This window comes from Tyto alba, unplaced genomic scaffold (assembly GCF_018691265.1).
Source record: "Tyto alba isolate M040663 unplaced genomic scaffold, T.alba_DEE_v4.0 Super-Scaffold_14, whole genome shotgun sequence".
Lineage (NCBI taxonomy): Eukaryota > Metazoa > Chordata > Aves > Strigiformes > Tytonidae > Tyto > Tyto alba.
Window position 1 is genome coordinate 27,871,308 of NW_024881276.1, and position 16,783 is coordinate 27,888,090.

A 16,783-nucleotide genomic window follows, 5' to 3' on the forward strand; every position below is an offset into this window, starting at 1 on the left:
AGGTCTCTAATTAGTACAATGCAAAACCAAGCAATTTTTGACTATACCCTTATAATACAAACTTCAATTATAGTTTATAATGCAGTATCATATATACTCTTTCCACTCAGCCTTCAACATAAATTAATCATTTATGATGCTGTCTCTAGCAGACATAGTTCACAGAAAACACTAATCGACTGAGAAACTAACTTTGTAAAACAGAGTGTGTATTAAAAAAAATAAACCATCAGGAAAAGCCTGAGGATATACAAGGGTCATTCAGAATGAAGCGGTAGTAACTCCACAGTTAACTGACCTCTTCCCAGAACTGCACCTACTAGTGCTTCTGATTTTGGGGAAGACTCTAATGTAAGCTTGTAGCCTTAGCATATATAGAACTCTACTTCAGCAAACATCTGATTTCAGTGGAAAGACAGACAGATATGTGCAATCACGTACACATTCAACATTTGCAGTAATGCTCATTTTCCTGCACGGGGCCTGCCATAAAAATCTCAACTTCTGAAGGCACACTATGACATTGAGAGGAAAGTCACCCTAAACACAAAACCACAGAATTCTAAGCTTATAAACAACCGATCATAGTGAAAAATGTACATTCAGCTGTGTTATTCCACAACTATGACCCAGTATTGGTAGTATTTGAGTAACTTCTACAGAAAGGGAAACCGCCAAGATCCTCATGCAACAATCGCTTCTTGTAACGTTAGCAAAGACATCAATAAATTTCAAACACTAACCTGCAATTTTTGGCATACCATTAAATTAATGCCTACTTATCCACAAGTTAGAAAGAATAACAACAAAGCAGTCAGGATCAGAAATGATCCAGGAAAGTTACTGAGCTTCCAATAGCAATCAGATTTTGAGTGTATTAGAAACTGATACACGTGTTTCATGTATAAGTACTGTTAAAAATGTATTTAAAAAATAAGAATATGTATGGTTATACATTTGTAAGTAGGAAAAAAGCTGTAGTTACGCTGATCTCTGTTTGGTCTGTCCAGTTGTAAGAAAATTCATAGTGTTCAGGAAAACATAGAACTGAGTAAGTACTAACACATTAACTTCCCTCCCTGACAATATTTCTTTCCTCTTTTTACCCCTTCCTTCAGTTTAAACGGTAAACTGCCATCATGGGCACAAAACTATTTCCTCTACAAAAGAAATGGATGTGCTATGCTCCAACTGGCTCCTCAGTGACAGGTCCACCGGCAAAGTAAGTTATTAGCAATTTATGTATTTCACAGGAACACAAATTAAGATTTGAGCACATATAGGTAAACAGGATTTTGAATAAACAAAAACATTAGTGACCTGTGTTTGATGCCAGGAAGCCAAAAACCAATGAACGATAGGTTTTCAGGACACTAGGAATTAAAAGTTTTACTGACAAGTTCGATTTAATCATTGAAATGTATTTAACTGTGACTGTGCCAACTAGTCATTCTACTAGTTTGATTTTTTCCAGTAACATCAAAATTCACTCTAAATTTTTCCAATAATATTTTGAAAGAATAACCCTGACACCAGAAATCAATTTGTACATTTCCATTCCTTTCTCATTTCACCATCCAAACAGTTATTAAAAAGAAACAGGAAACTTTTCAACACATAGACGTATTAATATATTATTAACTAGTCCTTTAACTGACTCAAAACACTGTCTATTTTTATTTGCCTCTGGGGGAAAAGAAAAAGGGGGGGGGGGGGAAGAAAAATAGAACGTGTTGGAACTTTATGTAACATAAATTGAAAGCTTGGTTTCTCACAGCCGGAACAAAACTGACACTTAATAGAGTTAATTTCACTTTCATTTACTCTGTTTCACTTTCATGTATTTAGTGCTACTAAGACCCTGGAAACTTTGCAAGGAGTATGTTTACAAGTAAGTGCGAGCTTATGTTATTTTAATTACAGAAACATTTTCACTGCTTTTAAGAAATACTATACTCAGAGCTGAAATGAAACTTATTACGTCTTCATATAGGGTAACTTAAATAGTTACTATCTAGACTTCAGAGGCTCCAGAGTATTCACACTGTATGGACGTAAGCAGAGCTGACTGGGAACTATCCTCCACATTACCCCAGCCCTTCAGTGGGTATTCCCCCTATAAATCATATGGACAGGACATTTGAGAATGAATGAGGATATGATAATGCCAGTACCTTTCATATTGAGCCACCCCATCTCCAACCTTTTCAAACTGTGGACAAACTCACCTATCCTTTAAAGACTGCTGAGGGGAAGGGGGAAAAAAAAAAGGGAGGGGAAGGGAGGGCAAGAAAGGGGAAACCTCATGAAGACAGTGGGACTTAACCTGTCCCATCCCTATGTGCTTTCTAGTCAAAAAGGAGCACCTTTTTTGATCTGTGCTCTCAGATAAGTAACCCATAATTAAGCACCAACAGATACTGGACAAGACTGATACATATGAGTATTAGGAGAAACGGAGATAAACTCCAAATAAAGCTGGGGTAAGTGTGAACTAGAGACCTATTCCAAAGTAATGAAATACATTTGTGCCAGCAAAAGCAGTTGAGTTATTCAGTCATGCTTGGAAAAAAAAAAAAAAAAACAGAATCGAACACAAATTTTACCTTCCCTGTAAGGGAAAAAGATAACCAATGGATATCAATTACAAACTGTTACATGAATTGTTACATGCAACTAATGATTGCAATTGTATTAGTATATTGTGTCACCTCGAAAACAGAATACTACTGTACATATAGAATATGTCTTTTTGGATGTAACAATTGTCTCTAATTATCAAAAGTTTCTCCAGTGTTTTTAAGTCATTACTAGACTACAGTTCCCATAACTCTCCTCTTGAAGGACTCATGGAGGTGAAGAAGGAAAAGGAAAGTATTCCCCTTCTCAGAATGTCTTGTTTACTTTTTTTCCATTCATAAGCTTACAAGAAAGGCATGTTTGCTCAGAAAGGTTTTTTTGTATTATTGCAAATAGTCTTAGGGGAAAAAAAAAAAAAAAAGTCTCACAGAATAAACACATCAAGTCTTTTAAACTTAAAGTCTGATTAGCAAAAAAGTTATTAAATAAATTTTTTAAAAAAGACATTTCTTACCAAACTCTTACTAAAAAAAAACAAGATGAAGCTGTAAACTTCACAAATAATCTATTGTACTCAGTTATAAGACAAAAGCAGCAGTTCTCTGTAAATAATCCTATTCTACAACAGCAGATCTATTTACAAAAGGATTTTAGAAGTTATACAAGTCTCCCATGCTCCCATAAGACAAAGATATCAGAAAGTTTTTTACTTCACTTTGGAGAACAGTTCTCCCAACAGCATTCAAAATTACTGTAGAAAGACTAAACATATGCCAGTCTCCACTTCTTACTCAAAAACATAAGCTGTGACACCTTTCAACCTACTGTCCTGCAGCCAAGGTTAAAACCACCTGAAATAAAGAGGTTTTAAGAGGAATGCTAAAAAGAGAATCTCATTATAGCAACAAAAGTGCTTCTTTGATAATAGTACATTTTAGTCTTCAAATCACCACCCATTTCAGTTCAGATGAAACTGTAAAATGCTATCATAGAAAATAAAGGTACAGTTTTTCAAGCATTTAACTAGTCTTTTTGCATACTACCATATGACCAGGTGGTACAGTTTCAAACATGTTAGCAGAAACAAAAAGGGATTTTTTCACTTTATATGAAGTTGTTGACTAACTCACTTGAACTAAATGACAAAAATATCCCAGTAAGTCCATCAAGGCAAAGCCAAACACATGTTTCTTTGCAGTGCCCCGTCAGAATTAAGATTTTAAAATGTGGCATACACGTTAGCAAATATGTCCTAATTAAATGTAACTTTAAAAGCATAGAGAAGGCACAGAGTTTATACTAGATACCAGTCCTGTTTTTCTACTTTGTTTAAACTATCAACCAGTTCATTAGAAGTCACTTATGGTCATCACATGTTAATTCCCAGTCTACGGAAAACCGACATACTTTAAAAATTGATAAATTCCTGGTGACTACCTCATTATTTTACACAAGTAAGTGAGCGCTACCCATAAATTGACACTGAAATAGAGAACTCTTGGCTGCTATTAGGTAAAATTATCCTTGTTGCTACTTCTCTGTCACTGTCCAATGTGGGGGAGGGGATTCCAATGACAAGTTCTAAATCCACCCAAGTATTGATTCAGGAACTGTAACATTGCTGCTCGTGTAACAAACTATCTTTCTTACCTGTTTGCCTGGAAACAATATTAAACTACTGTCATATGTAAATGCGCACACAGTAATTTAACAGAAGGAATTGCCCTCTTTTCTTGATTTAAGATGACCATGCTCTTTATTCATTTCTGAACAAGATACACTTGCTTTACTCAAAGAACATTCAAAAACCATGAATTAAACTGGATAAGCTTCATAAACTTTGACAGAATTTTTAATTCATAGCAGAAAATGTAAATTTAACATCACACATATTCTACTTCAGACTGCAAATAAGTCTAGTTCTAAACAATTCATATAAGTCAAAAACATGAAGCGTAGCCTACAAAAGTAGTCTATGTATATGTGCACTAAGTTCACCAAATATATATAGATAATGGTTAACAAATACTAGCTCGTATTCACAGTTATTTTCAGTGTTATTATTCAAATTCTATAAAGTATAATTAATTTTCCAAAAATATCCAATCTATAGTGGTTGGGGGAAAGGGGGTGTGGCAAAAAAGAGGAACAAGTTTACCAAAACTTTTTAGGGCTACAGGCTATTCCAATGAGATAAGTTAAACTGCTTGGTTACAGGCAGAGAATTAAATACTACCGCAAACAAAACATTTGCTTATTTATCACCACATATAATCAACATATTCTTCAGATTCACACATGCTTTTTCTTAAGAAAAGGAGAATGAAATACCAACACAACAGAAAAACCAAGTTGTTAACTTCTGCTTATCTAGTCACCCCCTGCCCCCCCCCCCCCGCCCAGTGATACTATATCCATGTAAGTGTGACTATATATACCTACTGGCAAAAGTTAACTGCACGGTCTCATTTGGATTAAAACTGTAGGTTGTCAAAAACATGCTTGTTGATTTATTTTGTAGTCAGATATTCTGTCTTTGTTAATTTTAAAGAACAATGAATGTTTATTTCCCCCAATGACTGTGGAGTAATAGGAGAACTAAGTAACAGCAGCAATCTAGACACATGATCAAAGAACCCCTACACAGTCTTTGGACAGACTAAACTGAAAACTTCAAAGTTGACTGAGATTCAAAAATGCAGCAATTTCGAAATTGCAAATTACAGTGCTTTTAATTGCGTTTTCTGATTTTGTGGCGGTGGGAGGTAATGCCACTCCAGAGAAGGAGCGCCCTATGTATCAGATGAGGTCTCCAATTTCTTCAGCAACACAAAGCTAAATTCCGAAAAGCCTGCAGCCGGCTATTAAAACACAGAAGCGTCTGTGTGTCCCTGTGTCTTTTTCCAACTGCTTCTCCCTCCTCTTCCCCACCCCACCCCACATTCCCCCCCCCCCGCCCAGATGACAGTCATCTCACACAGGTACTCCTTCTACATCGGCCTCCAACTTCCCCACCACACAAGTCCCTCACACGGGCGCAGGCAGGGGCACCTAAACCCTCCACAACAGGTGCCCGCTCAGCTGAAGGTTCAACTCCTGCCGCCCTCCTCGCCCCCCTCTCCCCGCTCCCAGACCGGGGTGAGACCTCGCACCCGCCCACCGCAGGGCGTTGCGCATAAGAGCGAGAGGATCCGGGCGAGCTCGCTGCCTCCATCGCCGGTCCCGCGGCCCTTCTCGCCGCTCCGCTCCCCACCCCGCCAGCGACAGCCTCTGCCGGACGCCGCGGGGAAAAAGGGCCGCAGAGGCGGCCGCCGCCGCTGCCCCCCCGGCCATGCCCGGCCTGCCCCAGAGGGGGGGCGGCGGTAGGGAGGGCGGGGAAGAAGGCCGGGTCCAAAGCCCGGTACGGGTCCCGGCCCAGCCGGCTCCGGCCCGGCGCTCGGCGGGCCCCCGCGCTCTCCCCACCTCCTCTCTCTAAGATGGCAGCGGAGCTGCCCCCTGCGCTGCGCCCCCCTCGACCGCGCCGGGCCGGGAGGTGGCACCAGCTCGTCCCGCTGCGCAGCTCCCCGCCACCGACCGAGGCGTCTCACTTACCCGTGGCGGGGGGCGGCGGGCCCTGCGCTCCGACCCGGCTTCTCCCGGCGGAGGCCTCTCTTCCCTCGGGCGGCGGGCGCAGGCAGGGCGAGGAGCGAGCGCTTCCCTCCGGCCTCGGCCAGGGGCCCCGGCGCGGCAGCGCCTCCCTCTTGCGCGCTCCGCAGTCCGGCCGCCCCGCCGCGCTCGGGCCCGCACGGCTGGCGGCGGCGCCGGTGCCGCTCGGGGCGCGGGGGGCACCGGCCGCGGGGTCTGTCCGCTGCGCGCCTTCCTCTCTGGGCGGCGAAGAGCGGCGGGGGAGAGGAGGAGGAGGAGAAGGGGGGGGCCCGGCCCGGCCCGGCGGGCGGATCCGCGGCGCTTCCTGGCCGGGCTGGATTTTCTATCGCTCACAAAATGGCGCGCGTTCCAAACCTGCGCAGCGCCCGGCGGCGGCAACGGCAGGGCCCGGCCTCACCTCGGCTCGGCGCGGCGGCGGCCTGAGCCCCGGCCAGGCAGCGCGGGGACAGCGGCGGGCGGGCGGGGGGAGAAGAAGGAGGAGGAGGAGGAGGAGGAGAAGGAGGGGGTGGGGGGGAAGCGCAGCGCCGTACCGAGCCCCCGGGAACTCCTCGCTCCCTCCCTCCTTCCCTCCCCCGCCTGCCAGCCTCTACCTCCTCCCCCTCCCTTCCCTCCCCCCGCTCCTCCTTCCCCCGCCCGCCCTCCCTCACGAACCGGCTTCACCAGGGCGCCGCGCCGCCCCGGTCGCCTCCCGCACCGCACCGATGCTGTTGCCGCCGCCGCTTCGAGCCTCTCCTCGCCCGCCCGCGCGGGGCGAACTTCTCGCGTGTCCCCGCCGGACCCTCGGGGGACAGTTTTTTTTGAGGGTGTTCTTTCGTTTTCTTGCGCGATATCGTCTTTCGGGGTGGAGGCGGGAAGGAGGAGGAAGGAGTGGGGGGGTAAGAAAAAAAAAAAAAAATAAACCCCACGATTCAGGCGGGAAGAGGTTTGGGTTTTTTTTTAAAAAAAAAAAAAAAAAAAAAAAAAAGCTAACTGACAAAATGGCGACGGGGCGAGCCTGTTTCTATGGCAACTGTCAATCACGCGGCCCGGCTGCCCCACCCCAGCCGGGCGGGAGACGGTGCTGACGTGGGGAGGGCGGGGAAGAGCGACGGGTGAAGGGCGGGCCCTGGTCGCCTGGGCAACTGCTGCCCCCCACCCCCGTCACCCACCCTCCGGCCTGTGACGGCGGCTGGGCGGCCGCGCCGCTGCGGGCCGGGATGGCCCTGGCGCGGGGGAGGCGGGCGGGGCGCGAAGCCGGTAACGGCGCTATGGGGGGAAGGGGAGCGGCTGCCCTTGGCGCTGCCGCACGTCGGGCGCCGGCCCCGTCCTCACCGCCGGGCCGCGACGGCGCCTCCCCCGGCCCGCAGGGGGCGCTGGCACCGCGGCGGCCGGGGCGGGGCGGGGCGGGCGGTGCTGAGGGCGGGCGGGGGGAGCGGGGCCCTCCGGCCGCCCCAGGCGAGGCCAGGCCCGGCAGGCCGGGATTCCCGCGCTGCCCGCCGGCGGGGTGAGGCCCCGGGAAGGCTGAAGGGTGGTTTCAGGCCGCTCTCCCGCGCCGGAAAGGTGTGGGAGGTGGGGGGGGAGTGTCCGGGGGATTCGGGCGGGCGGGGGTCTTCCTCCGCCTCTCTCTAAAAAATTAATATATTCCCAAAAAAAGAGAAAATAAAAATCTACTAAGGAGTTGCCTTCTCTGGTTGGCGCGGTGTGGGTGTGCCCTGTAAATGGAGCTTCAAGTTGCTGAGAGAAGGTTCCACTCGTAATCGCAGAGCGGAGTTGCGGCGTTGGTGCAGCTAGCCGAAATCTGTGACAGGGTTTTGTTTTTTGTTTTGTTTTGTTTTTTTTCTGGAATGCCCACAATGATCAAAACGTAGAGTATGGTCTTTATCTAATACTTTGATTCTGACATGTGATGCTTTAGTCACTTTAGTTCACAGCCAGCCTCCTTGAAGAAATTGGGACATATTACTAACACTTGTTCCATTTGCTTTTCTTCCCATTTTAATATTTTTTATCTTGGCTTAAAAGGTGGAAATAAGCAGCCAAGGAGAGGGAGACAGCTGCAGTAACAACTAAAGCCATAGGTCCCCCAAATAATCTAAGCATTGCTTTAGAAATGCAGTATCACATGCAATTCCACCAAGCTAAAATTTTGTTGCAGCTGGAAGTAGCAGTCCAGAGTCCCTCCACCTTCAGCCACGAACTCCCTCTGCCTCTTTTTTTCTACAACAGCAGGAACGATCAAACGAACTGAAACACCCATCCAGAAGAAAAAGTTCTCTGTGGGGTTAGGAGAAATACTGATGCACAGAAGACAGCGGGAATGTGTGGCGGGGGAACTGTGGGACCACCCCACTGAGCAGCAGCACGCAGTTAGGTTGGGTTAAATCATCCATGAAATTGCACCTTAAAGCCATGGTAGGTGTCTGGGAGCACCATGATTTAGGCAGTCGTTTCTCGTTCCCCAGAGCCCCCAGAGAGATTGAGGTCACGTTTTGCTGCTTTTGACGCTCCTGTCTTTGCCTTCGAGTATGAACAGACTGCAGTTCTTACCCTGGGACGAGGAAAGCCAACGCAGAGGTTCCGCGGCGTATCAAAGGCCCACAGGATCACCTGCTTCCACCCAGGGACTCCCAAGTCAGGATCACTGTATTTTGGCCTAGGGTACCTGCAGGCACAGTGTATTGTACAGGAAATCCAGAACATACAGAAAAGCATTGGCTGTCTTGCCCATGCTCTGCCCGGTTCATCAGTGAGGAAGGGCAGCTCTTGGGGGACAGCAGAGCCCATCCCAGTCAGGATTTTGTAATCCTTGCTAAAATCTCTTTGCCATTCTGTATGAATGGTGACATGTGGTGGCAGAGTAATTTCTCTATCATTCAATGTATGTAACTATAGAGCTCATATAAAGTTGTCACATCATTTACTGTATTGGAGTATGTTATAGTGTGTAACTTGTTGGGCTTTGGGAGTGGGGGGTGTTGTTGAGGGGTTTTATTTTGCTAACACTTAAAAATATCACAGAGTTTTCATGAGTTTGTGCACTTGTTCCATAGCCTCCTACTTTTATTTTGCTGGCAACGCCCAAGTTTATGGTATGTGGCAACTTGGGCTGAGATAAAATGTCCTTTAAAGGGTGATGACTTTTTTTAAATTTTATTTACAAGCACAAACAACTATTTTTGTCTTGTTAATGTCATCTTGATAATGAATAATCTGTATAGTTTTTCTCTTGTACAACAATGTTCTCTTAAATGTCCATTTCATTAAAAGCATGTACACACCCTACACATGGTCTGCAATATTTTCTGTTTAGGTCCTGAACAGCTAAAGTGTAATCATTAAAATTAAGGAACAAGGCTGTTGTGATCCACAGTTCTTCCAGAGTCCTGCTTTAGCCACAGAATCTGGGATTAGAGCTGGAGTCAGGATGGACTTGCTTGTCCGTATGCGTTGGGAGGATGTCTTGCGTCTTCTGCTGCCAGTAGGTTTAGGCCTTGGGTGAGAGATCGGAGCGTCTGCCAGGCTGGGACTCTACCAGAATCCTGCCTGACATGGAAACCTGGCACACAGGGTGGGAGCAGGGCAGAGCTTTATCTTGACACTGGGAGCTAGGAGTCCTGTGCTGCCCATATGGCTAGGGTGAAGGTTGGGTCTCATGTTTGGGAAGTCAGGGTCTTCCAAGCTGGGACTCAGCCAGAATCTTGCTCAATCCAGAGAAGTTTGGGTTTGATTTTAAAACCAAGCCAGCTTCCTGATCCGCTGTGTAACTCATCACATAAATGGTTGTACTGGAGAAACCAAGAAGTCGGTATTGCATACATGTGGGGCGGGAGTGAGGGGTAAAAGCTGAAGGTACACTTTAACTGGTTTTGCTAGTGAACTCCATACAATAGGTCAAAAAGAAATATGATAGTAAGAGACATTACCTTCTAAGAGATCAGCTTTTGGGGGAAGTAGCTGAGATAACAGACTGAAGACGGAGCAATGTGAAACAGTTTGTGATCTGGAAGAAGAGGATCCAAATACTTGCTAATTTCTTCTACATAATAATGAGTTATGACTTTTTGTTTTGTTTAGGAAGGATGGGACTGTCAGGACAGGAAAGACAGTCCATTCTTTTTTTAACTCTTCATCAAAAACCGCCTAGAGTAGGTTGACAGTGTTTCAGTATCCCACCTGACAATAGGAGTTTGCATACATTCTTTATGAATTAGTAGACAGGCTCCTAAGAAATACTTGGTTTTCTCTTCCTAAGAGACTAACCCCTCAGAAAGCTGAATATTTGGGGTCAAAAAAAAACAGTAATAAGCAGAAAACTTGAGAAAAAATAAGGAAAAAAGTACATAAAAATGAGGAGGAAAGAATACAGTATGGAGAAATAAGATCTAAGAGATAAAATAATATACAACAGTCTAGAGAAATAGAACAGATGTAAAAGAAACAACCAAATAGTATAAAAGTTTTCTTAGTTCAGTGTGTACAAGGTGACATGATACACAACATTCAGAACATAAAAGTACAGTACCTTAATGGGACAGACGTTTACTGTCAACCTTGGTTGACTATTCTGCATCTTCTGTCTTTCAGTACGATTATGCTGAGAAATATAATCCATCTTGTTTTACTATATTTTTTGGTATGCATTTACATACATGTTGTTAACAAAGTAGAGTGAGGACCAGTACAAAAATGGTTGTATTTGGAACAGTTCAAGAGTTCCTGAAGGTGCAGGACTACCACAGAAAGTACGCTGTAAAAACAATGTTTCTACATAGCCCAAATAATAGCTCACACTGATGGCTATTAGTAGTAGTAGTAGTAGTAGGGGGAAAAAACACACACTTTGTCATCTAAGTGAAGAACAATAGGATATAGCATGGCAGATGAATATAAGGTCAGAAATAAATATTTGTGTGTTCCTATTCACTTTTTCTTTTATCAAAGAAGTAGCTTAAGGAGATCAATAAATCAGAAGGGGAAGTTGAAAATAACACAACATTACTTTCATCCTTTTAAGGCTTCTACCCAGTAAAGATTAAAAGGAAATTGCTCATTAGGGCTGCTTCTTTTAGGATAGTGAAAGGATGGACTACTGGTGTGCTAAATGTGGCACTTCCTACATCCACAGTGGCCAGTTCTGCTTATTTATTTGTTTGCTTCTGATTATTATTGGTCTACAAGTCTGCATATGATACCAGATTTACTTACCTGTGTTCCCAGATGTTGGAAGCAATAGGTAATTTCAGAACTTTCCTCACTTCTCGTGGAAGATTACCAGGACTTCATAACTCCTGAGCTAGGAATGTCCTACTCACGTAACTAGTATTTTAAAATTGTTTTTTAGTTATTCAACCCAGTGTTCTGCCAGTCATAGAATTAAAGCAGTATAGCTCTGTCCATAGTAAATTTTGTGGCCTTCTGAGTACACATTATATCAGTAAGACCATCTTTACCGTTTTGGGGATGAAGATGTTTTCCTAATTAAAGGGCTAAGTACTTCCCAAGTCTATGGAAGCTCCTCAGTATCTTATCAGCTTGGATCCATCTCTTCCTGCTTCAAACTACAGATACTCATTTGGTTGTTTCAGCCACACAGTTGCCTGATAGTGCAGTATGATTATGGGTAGTATGTCCCAGTCTTCCCCTTTTCAGCCTTTCTACATTGAGAGGAGGGGTCCATTTGCCTCTTCACTGTATGTTCTGGAAGCCTTCATTCTGTGATTCAAACCCTAAAAAGCCTTTGGCAGCTGTGTAGTTTTTTTCTTTTGGAGTGTGTACATTTCTGTCTGAACTCCAGGCTTCCTTCGCACCAGTCGCAGGCACTCTGACCTTTCCAGACCTTAACATTTGTACTTTGAATAGATGTTTCAATCTAGATGATGTGTTGTGCCAGTAGCAATTCAAATAATCCTTGGCATCCTGCACGTCTTCTGCAAGAGTGGCCTTCTTAGGCCAGAAGACCCAGAAATCCCAGAAAGGATTTCTTCATAATACAGAAAAAATATTATGATGTCAGCTGTTCTGTTAACTTGTGTTTCTCAGGCAAAGCCACCATATAGCTTAATCCCTCTGGTACTAGGCCACAATCTGAAGTTAAGTCCCAAAAGAAGTTCTTCTCTCTGGGTTACATCATTAACACTTCAGAGAACGCCACGGCAGCTCTCAGACAGACTTAATTCTAAATCAAACCATCATCTGGAGTGAGCAGCTTGTGTTTCGCCTGTCAAAAAGGTGCTGCTAAGTAACTAATGTGGTCCATCTCTTTTTAGGCCAGAGAAGTTGCCATGGTAACTATTTGAATGTAGATAGATATGCTTTTGAGTCATCATCAGAGCCCGGCTTTGGTAGTACAAGGTTTGGATTGACAGCCAGTACTGCATATTGTGTAGGTTGGCACGCCTCTGGACCAGAAGGTCCTGGAATTGCTGCTGTTGCTACCGGATGAGGCTTGCTATGAAAAAAAAAAATGTGCAGCTCCCTGAGTTTTCTCTGATAATCTCTTCAGTAGCAGTCATGTATTCCTGGGTGTTCTCACTCTATAAAGAGACAGGTTGAAGACCATGCTCCCAAGTATGACAAGTTCCTCGCTCCAGTTTGAAAGTCCTTCCCCAACAAAATGTTGTTTTGGGGGGAAGAAGGCTCTGGGAAAGAGGCTGTGTTACTTGTTTTAAGGGAAATGTATGCTTTAAAATTTTATCACAGAAGTCCTCCTGAAACCACTTCCCATGCTAAATACATTTATAGGAGTGCAGAACAGTTTTCTATTAAAATTAGGCATCCTGAAGAATTGTGATTCTTTAAAACTTGCAAATCAAGTGATACAATGTCAAGTATTTCCCATCTGGGAAGTTCTCTAGATCCTGTTTCCAACTTCTAGAGGGATCTGGTTTCCCCATGTTTGAAAAGACAAAAAAGACGTGTTACTTTAACCATAAAGTTTCACTCATATCTAAAAGGACTAGAACAACACAATTGATGTCTACAAATTTGTATTTGGTTCTGCTGATTGTAATGTAGATAAATTGAATCTGCCTACACCTGTTGAGTGTAAAGCTTTTGCTTCCCTGTAAGAATTCCTGGAAGAGTCAAAAACTGTCCTCAATCCTGTTAAAATTAGGTGCTTCACTGGCAGCTTCTTTTGAAGCTTATCCAGAGATACAAAAAACAATTTCCTTACCCTGTAGTTGTGTAGCAGAACATATGTGTTTGCTGGCTAAAATGAAAACTGTTCTTGATGTCAGGAGAAAGCTTCTTGTGCTCCCTCAGGAGGGATATTGTCTATGAAGTTCCAATACATGATATCTGTAGTATCCTGACTTCACAAATCTGTTAAAGAAAGTTCTTGGAAGTATGTTCTGCTAGGTGCCTACATGACCATAAAACCTCCTGCTAGCTAAAAGAAAGAAACTGTGATGAGTTTTAAATTACATTTCTTTAAGCTTGCCACTTAGGGCATTTCACCATATTAAGAAATCATACTTGGAGCAGCAGAAGCAAGAATGATTGGTTGTCTATCCCATTTTCCTTCCAGATCCTCTATCCCCTCCTAGTCTAATATATTATTTCAGGTTTCCAGATTCCCTTTGAACTACCCTAAAGCTCCAGCACGTGACCCTGCATTATCTGTTGAGCAAAAGGGACTGTGAACTGTGACTTATTTGGGGTTACACGTGTGCAGTTTGGCCAGTTAGCCGACCAAACAGAACCATTAACTATTTAGCTTTTCCCAAAGTGAGAAACGGTTAACTAATTAACCAGCATCAATCCTCGACCCAGACACCAATTTTCACAGAGCTTCTTTGAACCTCTTTTGTTCGAGATCTCTGCCCAAGATGGGTCTGTCAAATCACAAGGTGGCTGATCATTAGCGGGAGTTGGAAAACAATTTCAAGAGATGGACTGAGGTTCTAATCAAGAGGCAGTCCACTCAACCTTACTAACCCAGAATAAAAAGAGTTTGTTTGTTTCCAGTATGCATGTAAATCAGATCAGCTGTGTGTAGATTACCTTCCTATAATGTGTATTTCAGACTTGGTTCCCTGGCTATCCACACTGTTGTGGCCCTTGAGCATATTCTGTGGCACCACTAATGTAGGCTAGTTGCTATGTGAGCCAGCACTCCTTTTTTGTAGGGCACGCTTTTTAGGGGCCTGCAGTTTCACCTCCGCAAGCTATTCCAGGGAACTGGCAAGACGGGCAAAGTTGGTGCTGACCTTATGCTGAGAATGCCCCTGTCCACCTCATCATGATAACGACTGCATGCCCGCGGCATGGCCAACCAGGCCTGTGGCATCAAGTCCCGCAGGGGTAGTCCTGCCAGAGCGCAGCTACTAAAATAGCGTGTCGACTGCCAGGCAGGGTTTTTCTGCTAAGGAATATCCCTTAAGGATATCCCTTAAGTATTCCCGCCGTAGGTTCCCCTGGCTGCCTGTAACAGTCGGGGCGGGGGGGAGCAGAATGCCACAAGCACCTGTGAGGGGAAGCACATGCGTGGACACCAGCGTGTGAGGAATAATGTCATATGAACAATTTGGTGCTTGTATGTCAGCCAGCCAGCTCTTCCTGTGGTTAAGTCAGGTCCCAGCTCCCTTTAGAGGTGTATTGGGGGATGAAGGTCACTAGGTGGTTTGCAATGAGTTAGGCTGGCTTGACGCTGTTGGATCTTACAGTTCTCCACCCCCGATCTTTTTAAAGAGGCTATCTATCTCCTAGTGTCATTGTCTGTGACTTCCACCCTGAAGTCCCTTGTGCTTGGGCTCTAAATTACCTGCCTGCTGAGCTGTCAGGATGAGTTAACCAAAAAAAAAAAAAAAATTTGGAGAAGTGATGGCTTTCAGGTCTTAGGAAACCTTGCAAGGGGTCCAGCCCCACAAAAAAGGAGTCTGGGGTAATGCATCCTTTCCCTTCCCGAGCTGCAGTCAGGAAGTCTGATTGTTCATTTATTCAGCACAGATACGTTTGTGAAAAGACTTAGCAAAAATGGCTTGAACCGTCTCCAAATCAGTTCAGGAAATCCTGAGCTGGGCCAGATGCTTGCGTTTTGGCAACACTTGCTGGGCAAGAATTGGCCCATAAGCATTACAGAATAGATTGTTGGACTGTTCTTTATTAGTGGTTTTCCCTCTGCAGGAGTGTGTATTGTCACGTGTTGTTTTATTAAGGTCAGCTCCAGGCTTTGTGCATTGAGTAAATCTGTGACAATACAAGATGCACGGCTGTCTGAAACTCCTGCAGTCACACTGATTTGTTTAAGATATGTTTACACACCAACAAAGCTGTAACTGCAGATCGCCTAAACTTGTGGTCAAGTGTTATCAATGTCAGTATGTTTGGAGTGCATTTCTGAATAAAGTCTTAGATCTAGTTTAAATATAAATGTCTAAATCTGCATTTGGTTCTTAAATGGTGGTGGTGGTTTGGCTTTCAAGATGCTAAGCATGTTGAACTATGTTTGATTTTATTCAGCATTACTGGCAATCCCATTACTTCTGTTACATGTAAATAGTATAGACCTCCTTCAGCTCACCTTTATCTGCACCATTACTAATTGTGGAATGTGGTTACATTTATATAATGTATGGAAAAAAGTGATTTATATTGGGGATGATGGCATACTGGCAAGCATTGGTTGCATAATTGAAGATGAGGTGTATTGTTTGCATAAGTGCTGTGAAACCTGATTGTGAGTGGAGGAGAAAAAGGACTTCTGCTGCCGTTTCATTTGTTGCGAGGTTTTGTGCATTTGCATTGATGGTATTTCATAAATAGTATTTTAAACTGTTTCACAAGAAATCTGTCATTCACAAAAAATCTGTCACTTTTTAAATTGTAGAATGGACTGGGTAAAGGTGGCAAATCTGTAGAGATGTGAAAGATTTCATTCAGCAGCAGCTGCGCATGAAGCTCACTATGCCAGTGGTTGCAGAAAACCACTTCTCTGTTCTCTGCTAAGTGCATTGCCCATAAATTCTTTCCCTTCTGGAGAATAAAATTAACATAACTCCAGATAGCTAATATTTTTATGTGTAGGGCCCATCAAGTTTATGAATGCACAGACTATCATGCTTATGAGTGCACACATCATCGAGTTTATAAGCAGAGCACATAACAGTTATGCTCACAGCACATAAAGTTTATCTCTTGGTATATAAAACTCAGTTATGAAAAACAAAAGCTGAAAAATTACTTCAAACACATTTTTTTTTCACCCTTCCAACCTATATGTCATAGCAGGTCTTTTCACAATAAGCCTCAATTGAATTTTATATGTATTGACAGGAGTTTTTAAAAGATACTACCTCAGATATGTGAAACTGGACTACTGTAGCCAAATTTCAGGCAGAACATAATTTTGAAGACTTCCAGTTAAAAATTATAACAAAGCTAAATGAAAAGCATAGAGAAAATTCAAAGGGCCTAAAAACTATATTGTGAATGCTTATATCAAAACCCCACTAACTTCAGAGAAAATCCCCAACAAGTTAATTTTAAGCTGTTTTTTTTTAATACAACCTCATCTTTGCTGTAGTCAAGATGTGTCTGTAGTGTAAGTATATAAAAAAATTAATGTAACATACCTACT

General features: G+C 43.7%; 1 protein-coding gene across 2 annotated transcripts in view; it reads right to left on the reverse strand.

Moving 5' to 3' along the window:
• The window catches only part of DYRK1A (dual specificity tyrosine phosphorylation regulated kinase 1A), an 89,976-nt gene extending 82,904 nt beyond the window's left edge, over positions 1-7,072 (reverse strand). Inside the window, exon 1 of one of the 2 annotated variants that reach the window (XM_042788604.1) lies at positions 6,877-7,072. The gene's annotated coding sequence lies outside the window, so the exon portion shown is untranslated. Of the gene's footprint in view, positions 1-6,171; positions 6,824-6,876 lie in introns of those variants that run through there. The other variant, XM_042788603.1, reaches the window with a different exon arrangement.
• Between the last annotated feature and the right edge of the window lie 9,711 nt (positions 7,073-16,783).